We start from the raw sequence: 12,790 nt of genomic DNA, 5'->3' as shown, positions 1-12,790 counted from the left end.
TATGAATAATGCATGGTTCCTATTCAAGAAGAGGCTTAGTATGGTACCTAACCACTGAATATTAGGAACGAGCTTATCAGAGATATTCTATAGAGCCCTAACTACAGTTCCAGAGCAATGGCTAACACTATTTCCAGAGGAGCCTTTATGAGATTACAATGGGACATAGATTCGGGTAATATTGATCAAATCTCATTAACTAACCAAGGGTGGAAAACTAATGAGGTTTAGAGAAGTTTTGATATTCATGACATTTGAGTTTCCAGTACACAGAGAGTAGTTGAGCATGCTGTAGCCAGGAGATTTCATTATTGTATACATAAATTGGTGAGTTGGTCAAGGAATTGAATTCTTCTAAAGTGAATGGATTTAGGATATCTGGGGAGGCGAAGTATGCGGATTGCCAGTTGGCAGGTTTCCAAGACCAAGAGCAAGGGAATCAAGGTCGGAAAAATCATGATGAGAAAGATAAGTACATCCCACCTGGAAGATGAGAGACAGTGTCTAGAATAGAAGAGATGTTGGCTATGTTGATGAAGGGTTAAGAGAACCAAGTGGCTTTTTTGCACTAACTTAAAGTTGAAATTTCATGACTAGCCCAAAAGGTGAAGTCATATGAAACCGCTATCAAGCAGTTGGAGCAGCAGTATGGGAAAATCTCTATCGCTTTGGCAGAGATATAGTCAAAAGTAGTACATGATGATAATGTGAAGATCCCTCGAACACTTGTTTATTGTGTGGCCATTGATACTTGGGAAGACTCCTCACCTTAGGAGCACTATTTATCTTCTACTAATAAGCCTAAGAAAAAGGACGTTGATGTGGATAATCCATATAAGGAAGATCTAGATAAGTTGAGTTGTACTGATGATGATTTTGACAGTGATGGTGATAATGGCTGGATTGGAGAAGAGATACAAAGTATAGTTAATGAATTTAGCTCAAGTTTTCACATTACTTTTGTTGAAAAAAAAAGGGATCCAGGAGCAGTTACCATCTCATGTTTTATTGGTCCTTACGAGATTAACCAGTCCCTATTTGATTCAGGAATAGGAATAAATGTTATGCCACTGGTAATATACAAGTTTCTCAAATTAGGAAAACATAAGCCTACTTCTAAACGGTTTTTGATGGTTGATTCATCTGTAAATAAGACAGTGGGATTGTGCATGATGTGGAGGTAAAAGTTTAATCATTCATCTATCCGACTGATTTCATGATTCTAGATTGTGAAGTGGATACCCATTCTCCAATCATATTGGGTAGACCCTTGGTAGCTACTGGTAGAGTATTGATCGACATGGACTTAGAAGATATCATTTTCAAGTGGAATGATAGGCAAGTTACGTTGAATATATGCATGAAAGTACCGCATCCAGATGATATGGGAGTTGTGGCAATGATAAATGCAATCGGTGATGATATGATCATAGTTGATGTGCCTATTAAGGAAAAATTAGGGGTAAAAATATTGGCCATGGTAATTATTAACTTTAAGAGCGATGGAATAACATACTATGGTGAGATGGTTAAGGACCTGCATGGCATAGGATCTTACATGTATACCCCTAAGAAGCTCGGTCTTGACTTAAAGAATAGAACCATACCTCCTGCGAGACCACCGATTAAAGAACCGGTGGTACTAGAATTGAAGGTCCTCCCTCCTTACTTGCAGTACATATTTTTAGGGGCCATCAATACCTTACTAGTGATCATTATTGTAGATATGGCAGGAGCAAAGAGAAAGGCATTGATATCAGTGCTACAAAATTTTAAGAGAGCTACTGTATGGACCATGTTTGACATTGTGGGGATCCCACCAGGTATATGCACACATAAGATACAGATTGAGTAGGACAACATTTCCAGTATTGAGTATCAAAGATGACTAAACCCTCTATGCAAGAAGTGGTGAAAAAAGAGATAATTTAGTACTTAGATGTTAGAGTGGTTTTCCCTATTACACACAGTAGATGGGTTATCCTAGGTCAATGCATACCAAATAAAGGGGGAATCATATTGGTTCCAAACGAGAAGAATTAATTAGTACCAATGAGGTCAGCGACGGGATGGAGAGTTTTCATGGACTATATAAAGATGAACAAGTGGACACAAAAAGATCACTTCCCAATATCGTCCATGGATCAAATGATGGATAGATTTGCTTGCAGGGGTTAGTACTATTTTTTTGACGGGTACTCGGGATACAATCAAATCATGATTGCTCTTGAGGACCAAGAAAAGACTACCATTACTTATCCCTATGGGACCTTTGCATTCAAAAGGATGTCGTTCGACCTTTCCAATACACCTTTCACTTTTTAGAAATATATGATGTCCATATTCTCTGATATAGTAGAAGATACGATTGATGTATTCATGGATGAATTTTAGTAGTCAGAGATTCTTTCGATGATTGCCTAGCCCATCTAGCCAATGCACTGCAGAGATGTGAAGAGTGCAATTTAGTGCTAAATTAGGAAAAATATCACTTCATGATGAAAGAAGGTATAATGCTAGGCTACAAGATCTCCAAACATAGAATTGAGGTGGACAAAACAAAGATAGAGGTGATTGAGAAATTTCCACCACCATTATCAGTTAAAGGTATACGAAGCTTTTTGGGTCACACTGGTTTTTATAGAAGATTCATCAAGGACTTTTCTAAAATTTCAATTCTCCTATGCAAACTTTTAGAGAAGGAGGTGAAATTTGTGTTTGATGATGAGTGTATCAAGGCTTTCATATGACTTAAAGGGCAATCAATTTTGGTGCCTATTATTATGTCACCAGACTGGTCTGCACCTTTTGAGGTAATGTGTAATGCAAGCGTAGTGGCCTTGGGTTCTTTTCTTGGCCAAAGAAGAGAGAAGATCTTGCATCCCATATATTATGAAAGCAAAGCTCTAAAACCCTCACAGAAAAATTACACTGTTACACAGCAGGAGCTACTTGCAGTAATTTTTGCTTTTGAGAAGTTTAATTCCTACTTTATTGTAACCAAGGTGATAGTTCACACTGACCATGTAGTATTGAGATACTTGATGAAAAAGAAACATGCCAAACCTCGATTGATTTATTGGGTACTCTTGCTGCAAGAATTTGATTTTAAGGTCAAGGGTCAAAAAGGGAAAGAGAATCAAGTTATGGACCACTTATCCAGACTTAAAGAGGAGATAATCCAAAAAATATGGGATGATCTTAAGACAGATAATTATTTTCTAGATGAGCATGTGCTAGCAATATCTCGTGATTTGATTCCTTGGTTTGCTGATTTTGCCAATTACTTAGCAAGTGATCTCGTCCTAGAAGATTTATTCTTTTAGTAATGATGGAGATTTATGCATGAGGTAAGTAAATTCTTTTAGGATGAGCCATAACTATTCATGGTTTGTACCAATGGAGTAATTCGAAGATATATACCAGAGGTGGAGATGATGAGAATTCTAGAGACTTGTAATTCACCAAAAGTTAGGGGTCATCATAGTGGTACATGGACAACCCATAAGATTCTACAATATGGGTTCTATTGGACTACAATCTACAAGGATTCTCATGATTTCACACAAGCCTTTGAGCAATGTAAGCTTCAAGGCAATATTTCTCGACGCCATGAACTTCCCATGACACCTATCTTGGATTTGAAGCTATTTGATATGTAGGGAATTGATTTCTTGGGTCTGTTTGTGAGCTCCTATAGCATAAGGTACATTCTAGTAGCGGTTGACTATGTATCAAAATAGGTGAAGGCAGTTGCACTTCTAGACAAGGAAGGCAAAAATGTCATTAGTTTTCTACAGAAAAATATTTTTTTCTAGATTTAGCACTTTGTATGCAATTATTAGTGATGGTGGCTTTTACTTCTGCAGTTGGTTATTTAAAGCTTTGCTTGATAGATATGGTGTGACGCATAAGGTGGAAACACCTTATTATCCATAGACTAACAGGCAAGTTGAAGTCTCCAACAGAGAAACAAAGTCTATATTGGCAAGGACTGTGAATGCGAATAGGACTGACTAGTCTAGAAAGCTAGATAATGCATTGTGGGCCTACCGGACAGCATATAATACCCCCATAGATGCCTCTCCATATCAGCTTGTATATGGCAAAACATGTCATTAACCTATTGACCTGGAGCATAAAGCACTTTGGGCATTGGAAATGATGAATTTTGAATGCTGTGATACAATAAATTTAAGGCTGAGTAAGGTGAATGAGTTAGACAACTTCCAACTCTGTGCTAATAAGATCTCATCCATATACAAGGAGTGAATGAAGTTGTACCATTAAAAGAAGATAGCAAAGAAAATGTTCATACCTGGTAAACTATGCGTGTTTCCTACAAGCTGAGATCGAGATGGACTAGACCATTCACTGCCGTTAAGGTGTTCCCATACGGTTCTATTGAGATAAAGTGTAATGGTGACATACCATTTAAAGTGAATACGCAACGTGTGAAATATTACATGGGAAACCTGAAAGAAATTAGAGTTTGTGAGAAAACGAATGTTGATGAAATCTAAGTAGTTAAGAGAGCTGAGTCGTGCCGTGACAATAAATCAGGTGCTTCTTGGGAGGAAGCCCAAGGTATTGTGTTGTTTGTATTTTTATTGCATGATTGACATAGGATCTTCACACCTACGGTGCCCCAGGTATGTTCTTAACTCTCTCATTTTAGTTTGATGCATTAAGGAAAATGCATGATTTTTAGTTGGGGGTGGGGCTACTTGTGAGTCTTGATTTCCTCTTGGTGTTTTTTTCATTGTTCCTCTTTTTCCCTGAGCTTTTTTCCTAGTATAGCCGACTTTTCCCCTGAGCTTTTTTCCTAGTATAGCCGACATGTTTTGGCGTATTGTGTTTATTTTGAGTATTTAGGGCAGTAGTCAGATTTTGACTGATTTTTGATAACCATCCAAAAAATTTATGTTTTATAACTGTGTTGATCTACATATATGTGAACTTTATGGATCTTGTTATGGAATTACTATTAGGGACATGATAACCATTTTCTAATAATTGTATGAACTGAATAGGTAATAGTTGGTGATATTGACTCTACGCTACGTGAGTGTGAGATATTACTTAGTTCCATTTGTATGTTAAATTCAGAACATGTCTGGTTAGTCTTGACTAAGTTGAAGATAGTCAAGTTAGTAAAGGATCATAGGTCATTTTTTATTTTAGTCCACTCTTAGCCTATATTACCTTCCATGTGCGAATTGTATCCCTTGATCACTATTTTGAGCCTTATAAGCCTATTTTTCTTATTTTAACCATTCACCTTCCAATTTGTGTTACAATTTATCTGTTTTAGCCTTATTCCTCCTTGGATAGTATGCACCTTAACATGGGCAAAATACCTAAGTTAAGGGTGCCTATCATAGGGGCGTAGTATAAAATGGGTATAAAGCAGGGTAAAATTGGATAAATAAAGAAAGTAGGGCTCAGTGTCATAAAAAAGAGAAAAAAAAAAGAGAGAAAATATGAAAAAGTGAAAAAAAGAATAAAAGACCACAACCAACCTGAATGTGCAATAAACGAATAAAAGGGAGAAATAAGGGTAGACTAAAAAGAAAATTGGCTAGTAAGTGGAACCCCAAAGTTAGCGTAGTGCCAAGGAGGCTCAGTCACTTTAAATGTCCATATCTATCTTACCATCCCCCAATCCTACATTACATGTTGAGAAAAGTCCTATAGTGATCCCGACCTGACTATCTGAATACTAAGGTAAAGAAAATAAGGGCAAGACTATGGTATTTGAAATGCATTGATTAGAACTTTTTAGTTGAGTGTGAGTGCCTCTTGACCGTACCTGTATTGGCATGCATGACTTCATATGAGTGAGTGGGACATTCTTCTTGTGAGGGCACTTGAGTCAGGTTTCCAGCTACCTGCTTTATTTGGGTAGAGTAATTTGTACATATAACTGGTTGTCTATTGCTAATGTAATTGCCTCAACTTTATTCCTTTGTGTCACATTGTTGAACTTTATGATTCATACACAGTTGGTTCTGAAGAGAGTTATAGGAGGAGATGTTATGATTTGAACTTAATGTGATGATTGATTGCCTTGAATATCTTAAATTCTCTTAGTTAAGCATTATTTTTGTTGTGTTATCTTTTTCTTACCTGGGGACATGTAAACATTACAACTTGAGGGTGTTAATGCTTAAAACAAGGAAAATATGTAAGTTTTGAAGGCCTTTTTGTTAGTTATGATCTATTTTGGGTATATTTTGCAGAAAACCATGATTTGGATGATAAGTTTGTGAAAATGGTGAAAAAGGTGTTTTGGCTACTTTTGGAGTGATATGGATGATTGGGATATTTTTCAGCTTGATCGTGATTAAAACATGTTTGAGAATCAAAGAAGAGCTGAAAAATTGACTCTCGGTACTTACTAAGTTGACCCACGGACCGCAGGTAGGACCTATGGACCGTAGGTACCAGAAGTCCAAAATCTCGAGAGCTGACTTGTAGGAAATTTTCCATCCCATACCTGCAGTCCGAACCTATGCCCGGAGCAGACCATAGGTACCACCTGCACCTATGCCCAAACTGCAGGTGTAGGAAGCAAGTGGTCACCGACCCTGTTTTCTCCTATTTCATTCAGGCTTAGTTTTTAGGGTTTTCTCCAGTACTATAAATACCCCTTATGTACTTTTTAGTAGAGTTTACACACTTTTAACACTCAGAAACATATTTTGATTTCAAGATCTATCTTTGATCTTGGGATTTCATTACATTGACTTTGATTGATTATTCAGTTTATGGTTGTGGGTTTTTCTCTATCTTATCATTGTGATCTCATCTTTGCTTTCCGACATGAATATTATTGATTTCTTCACAAGTATGAGAGGCTAAAACCTATAGCTAGGGTTGTGCAAAGCCTGGCTGTCTGATGAAGTAGGGAAGTATGATTCTTGAATTAAATCAATACCCATGGCATTCATTGTATCATCTTCATTATAATAGTTGTCTTAGCGGTTGCAAATATTAGAATCTCTCTTATATATTTCTACTTACACCAAAAAAGGAGTATTGACTAGGAAAAGATAATGACAACAATAATTTGGGAGTCAATAGTCGATCCATTGCAGTACAATGGTATATCTAAATAATTATTAATTTTTATCTAATAATTTGAGACTCAAAGGTGATAGTTAACTGGGATTAGAGTAAGGGTTAGTAACGTGACACCCTGAGACTCAAAAGGTAAAGGGTGAAATCCTCCCCCTCATAAAAGACTGTAGGAGATAGATAAGTTATCGAATTTGTATGCAAGGTATTGGGTTGGTTCAATAATGCACGATAAACCTACGGAGTTGAGATGCCAAGGGGAACACAATCCTAGTGTTCACCCATAATTGATTTTAGCCAGAGTTAATATTGTTACTTGCTTGAGACTACTACAAATAAATCCCCCAATTTACTTTTCAGTATTACCTATAGACTACAACTGTTGATAACCATAATTCCACGTGTTTCCTTGGGATTCGAATCCAACCTTAGTTAGGTTACTATATGTTAATAGTGACCATACCATCATCCAAAATGAGGTATTACTTGGACGTCATCACACTTTTACAACCTGTAAATTATAGTACGAGTTCTTGCTATTGACGTGTGCATCATCCGTAGCAGATATAGATCAGATATTTGGGGTGAGCTCCTGACGTTCGATTATTCTTACTCTTCTTCATATTAATATGACTTATCTCTATTTTGTATTTTGAAGATGGTCTATATATGTGTATTTATTTTGTATCTCATTGTGTATTTTGATTGTATTAGAAGCTCTTGTACTAATTTACCAGGTCTTGGGTATTGTATTCTATATTAGTCTTTTATTTAAACTTATTTTCGTTATCTTTTCTATTTCTCTTGTTAGTTCATTACTAGCTATTTCAAACTCTGAGTTGGTTTACCTGTTGTTGGGTATAGTAGGCGTCATTATGACCTGAGAAATCGGGTCGTGACTACTTTATGTTCGCGAGGGTCAACGTTGATCTGGCCACTAAATTAGCCTTTACTTTAATACCAAGGATTCATGTTTGCAAAGATTGATGATTCAAGTCTTCGCATTTGATAAGGAGAACTCATAAACCCGTCGTTATCGTGACCACTGCAACACGATCGTGATGGAAGGAAAATTTCTTCTCCATGTTTGTCGCCAAAGGCCTGCATTGCACCGGATATCATCAACTTTGCTGATTTTGTATGCCTATAAATTTTCTGAGCTAATCCTCGAGATTCATTTAGGATTCGATAAAATCAAACCATATATGCTACAAATTTCAACCTTTCGGGTTCAATGTTGGCGTTAATTATTTTTTAAGAAAATACTATTTTTAATAAATTAATCTCGAGACCCCCTTTTTACTATTTTTCCAAACAAAGGGTCGAAGTAAAAAAGTAAAGGTCCCAAACCCGAAATCAACCACTTTAGCAATTCAAATTCAATATTCTGGACCTAATGGAATTATTCGAATCATCATCCGACACCCAGAACAACAACTATTGATTGAAGTCAACTATATGACTTTGTAAGCCTCTAAAACCACAAACTCATCAAAATCGCTTCTGATTGCATCGAAAATCGTATCAACCATCTCCACACTCCTAAATAAAATTTATAGCAACTATGGAGAAGGAACAAATGGTAAAAATACATAAAAAGTAATATTTCACAAATCAGGTCAGTATAGTTAAATTATGAACTTATTAATTTAATTTTCATTCTACTTTGGCATATCTATATCCATTGCATAACCACGTATGTACTCATATTCTATTAAATTATCATTGACTGTTGTGGGTGGCGGTGAGGCTGATATTGAATCTTCTTTACGAGACCTTTTAACATTATTAATTCTCAAAATAGGTTTGGAACTATCGTAGCAATAACAAACATGTAGAATCCCACGTGCCTATCATTCTTTATGAATTTTAGATATATTTTTCTCCGCACATTCATCAAGTAACTAATGGCCAAGTCGATTAGATCTCGACTTAAGTTTTTGTTCTCCATTATGCTTGTGACCATGTCATCATATGAACTATTGAAACAAAAGGTAATGGGCACTGCCATTTCTATCACAAATTTTCAGTTGCAACATTTAGGAGTCTCCTCCTATTGACACATGAATTCACCACCACCAGCAACAAATTCTCCAATTGATATTATAGGTCTAGATGATAATCTAGACTAGACTAACTAGTGGTATGTGACTAATTGATGGCTAGACTGCCTAAACTATATTACTCGAGGACTGACGAGATCATCGTACAATAATGAAAAGATCAGACTTAATTATTGTTTGACGTTCGTCGAAATAATGAAACAATTTATCTTTGGAAGAACACTTAGAGTGTTGGAATGTGTTGGAAAATGAGCTAATAAAGATAAATTTTCTTTTGAAGTAGTGGAGTGACTTGAAAGTCTTATGGGCAATAATGGAGGAAAAAATCAGTCGAGAAATGATTAACAATGAATAAGAATGAGAGAATTATAGCATTGTGGTGTGATTTTTCGATGGTAGTCAAAAAGATTCCCGGCAAAGCTTTGAAAATTCCAAAATCTCAAGGGAAAAATATGTTGATGGTTTGAAGGTTGTATGAGAATTTTTGGGTTTTTATATTTTTATTTTTAAATATAGTATAATAAATTATTTGAAGGGACTAATTTGTATTTTATAAAAGTTGAAGGCTGAGGTGGCGTCATGGGCTAAACTATATGTTTTAAAACTTGTGTATTAGGATTGTTGTTTGAATTCAATTGATGATGTCATAAAAAGTATCTTTTTTACTAATTTTTTAAGATTTGTGTCTTTTTGTCAAAATAACTTTTGAGAATGACTCTTTAGCCAAAAGCTCCTAGATAGCATTAAAATATACAATTTTGGGTTAATTTTCTCTTTGCCCCATAAAATATAGCATTGCAAATAAAATGAAATGTTTGGTTTATGTTGTTCTTTTTTTTTCATAAATAAATGCATAATTCTACCAAAAAAGATAATTTTAATTATGATAGAAAATCAGGTAAAGTAAGAGATTCAGAGCAAACTCTAACAATAAGTGGAGTTTTATACAAACTTCATGCTTGACCAATTCGGCCCACTAGGTGATTCTTCATCTACCACAAAGCTTTGGAGAATCATATCATCTAGCCAAAGGTGACTGACTCACACATCTAAGTCTAGTACTGCTGAATATTGCTCTATGATAAAAGCTAAATGTTGTTCGATGTCAGTTTCAATCTTAGAGATCATTTGTCTTTGTAGGATTCTATATAATTTAGGGATTACCTTCACCGATTACTGAGTACTGCACATCAATTTTCTTAGTATGATTTAGATCGCCAACAATCTTACTCATCATAAGAACATAAAGAATATTGATGTAGAGTGCTATATCAGGGAGCTTATTGTTGATAAGCTTCTCACTATTAGACACATTCCTTCACATGATCAACTGTCACATGCATTTATCAACCCTATGATATGCAGTAGTAATATCAATTTCTCCTTGAGAGCAAAGGTGGTGATGGGGTGGGTGGGGGTGGGGGTGGGGGTGTTGGCGTATGAGTTCAGTAAAAGCCCATATAGTAATATTGTATGGTAGAATAATTATGTAACATAATTATTTATTTGCATAATTAGGGGTTAAACACTACTAAATTAACTTTTGTGTGAATTTATTCAAAAAATAAGATCTCTACAATTCTCTCGTACAGTTCTATCGTTCAAAACTTCTTTTACTTACATGTCTCCTCTCTCTCCCTCTCTCTCTCTCTCTTACTATATATAAAAATAATTTATATACTTATTTATTCATATTCTTGAGTTGACCCATGTGAAAGACCCGAATACAATATTTGATATAATTCAGGAGATATCACACCCTAAAAGCTAGCTATTAAGGTGATAAAGTCCAAATCAATATAAGCCCTACATCAACTCCTCATTTAATTAACAAATGTGGGGCTCAAATCTCATAACTTGCAATAGGATCATACAGTATCCTTTATTATTCATAATATCTTCCTAAATTAGATCTTTATGAACTATGTCAAGATTAGTTAATTAGTCTTAAGGTATAAATATTTGTACAAGATTGGTTAGTGAGTTAGTTAATAATGATCTAGATGTCACTCTAGTGGATCAACTAGATACCTCCCCTTTTTTTTCTTCCGTGTACTCACGTACATAAGCTGTTAAGTTGAGTAATGGAAGTTATAATTTTTGTTTGTCAAATCTGGTCTTCTCCATTTTTTTCTCTCTCAAGCTTTCTTATCCAATGAAGTCTTCTTCTGGAAAGCTCAGTGTTCTAACTTGGTATCAGAGCTAGCAAGCTTTATTTTCTCAATTTTTTGCCTTATCATCTTTGGTTTTGTTGTAATATCATTTGATATTCTTTACTCCTAGATTAAGCTTACTGTAGTTCTTAGCTTCCAGCTGCGATTTCCATGTTAATTTGTAGCAACACTAATCGATCTTCATCTTCATTTGATTCCTTGTTCACATCAATTTTCCTCCGTTCCTCTCAATTTAGAAAATCCCTAATCTCATCTTAAATTTTACTCTATTTCTCTCCAAATGGCAGAATTACCTTGTGTATTTTGTTGCGTTTACCATATTCATGGCTTCTACTTCAATGACGACTCAAAATTTTGCTTCACCAGCCCTTAATTAAAATGCCACTTTGTACATACATCCATCGAAGAATGCTGGATCTACCATAATTTTGATGGTTTATAATGGAACTACTTATCGGTCATGGAGATATGGTGTTCTCAGAGCTCTTTTTGTGAAAAATAAAATTGTCTTTATCAATGGAACAATCGTCAAGACAACATCAAATTCACAGCCGATTACACAATAGGAACGATATGACAACATGGTTACCTCTTGGATTTTGAATCCTTATCCAAGGACTTAGGAGATAGTTTACAATATGTTAATAATACCTAGAAATTATTGAAGGAGCTATAGGACTGATATGACCAAGCAAATAGGGCTAAACTATATCAACTTCAATAATAAATTAGCGACCTCACGTAGGGAAAATCTGGATATCACTGATATTACACAACGATTAGGAAACTTTGGGAAGAACTCAACTCTCTAGACACAACACGCAGTGCACCTGTTCATGTGACTGTAAGGCCAAAACAAAGATACATAATATTGAGCAAGACAGAAAGCTTATTTAATTTCTGATGGAGCTAAACAAATTTTATACTATTGTAACAGGTAGTATTTTGATGATGAATCCATTTCCCACTATGGCACAAGCTTTCTATATACTGGTCCAAGAAGAGAAGCAACACGAAGTCAGACCACCTTTTCTCTTGATTTTAGGATCTATTTCTCTTAGTGTAACCTCTGGAAAAAACACATTTAGAACTAACTACCTTTAGAACTAACTAATCTCACAATAAACACACCATGGTATCAATGTATATATGGGTTATTTTACTTTACCTCCCTACAAAAACACTTACAAAAACACCTACCCCTTCCCAAATATCAGTAGAGAAAATCTATTCTATGATTACTGTAAGAAGAGAAGACACACACAGGAAAAATGTTACAAACTCCATGGTCTTCCCCCAAATTTTAAGCTCACCAAGGGCAAAAATTCAGTTGAAGCAGCAACTGTTCATGGTGGTTATGGTGAAATAATGGACGACATGTTTGTAGTGAAATTTCATAGTGCTAGTTAAGGAGCTCATAGCATCACTAAGGAAGAGTATGGTCATCTTATGAAATTCCCGTCAAACGCTCAA

The sequence above is a fragment of the Capsicum annuum genome, chromosome 4, assembly GCF_002878395.1.
Source record: "Capsicum annuum cultivar UCD-10X-F1 chromosome 4, UCD10Xv1.1, whole genome shotgun sequence".
NCBI classification, from domain to species: Eukaryota; Viridiplantae; Streptophyta; class Magnoliopsida; order Solanales; family Solanaceae; genus Capsicum; species Capsicum annuum.
Note: the sequence above shows the minus strand (reverse complement) of the source record.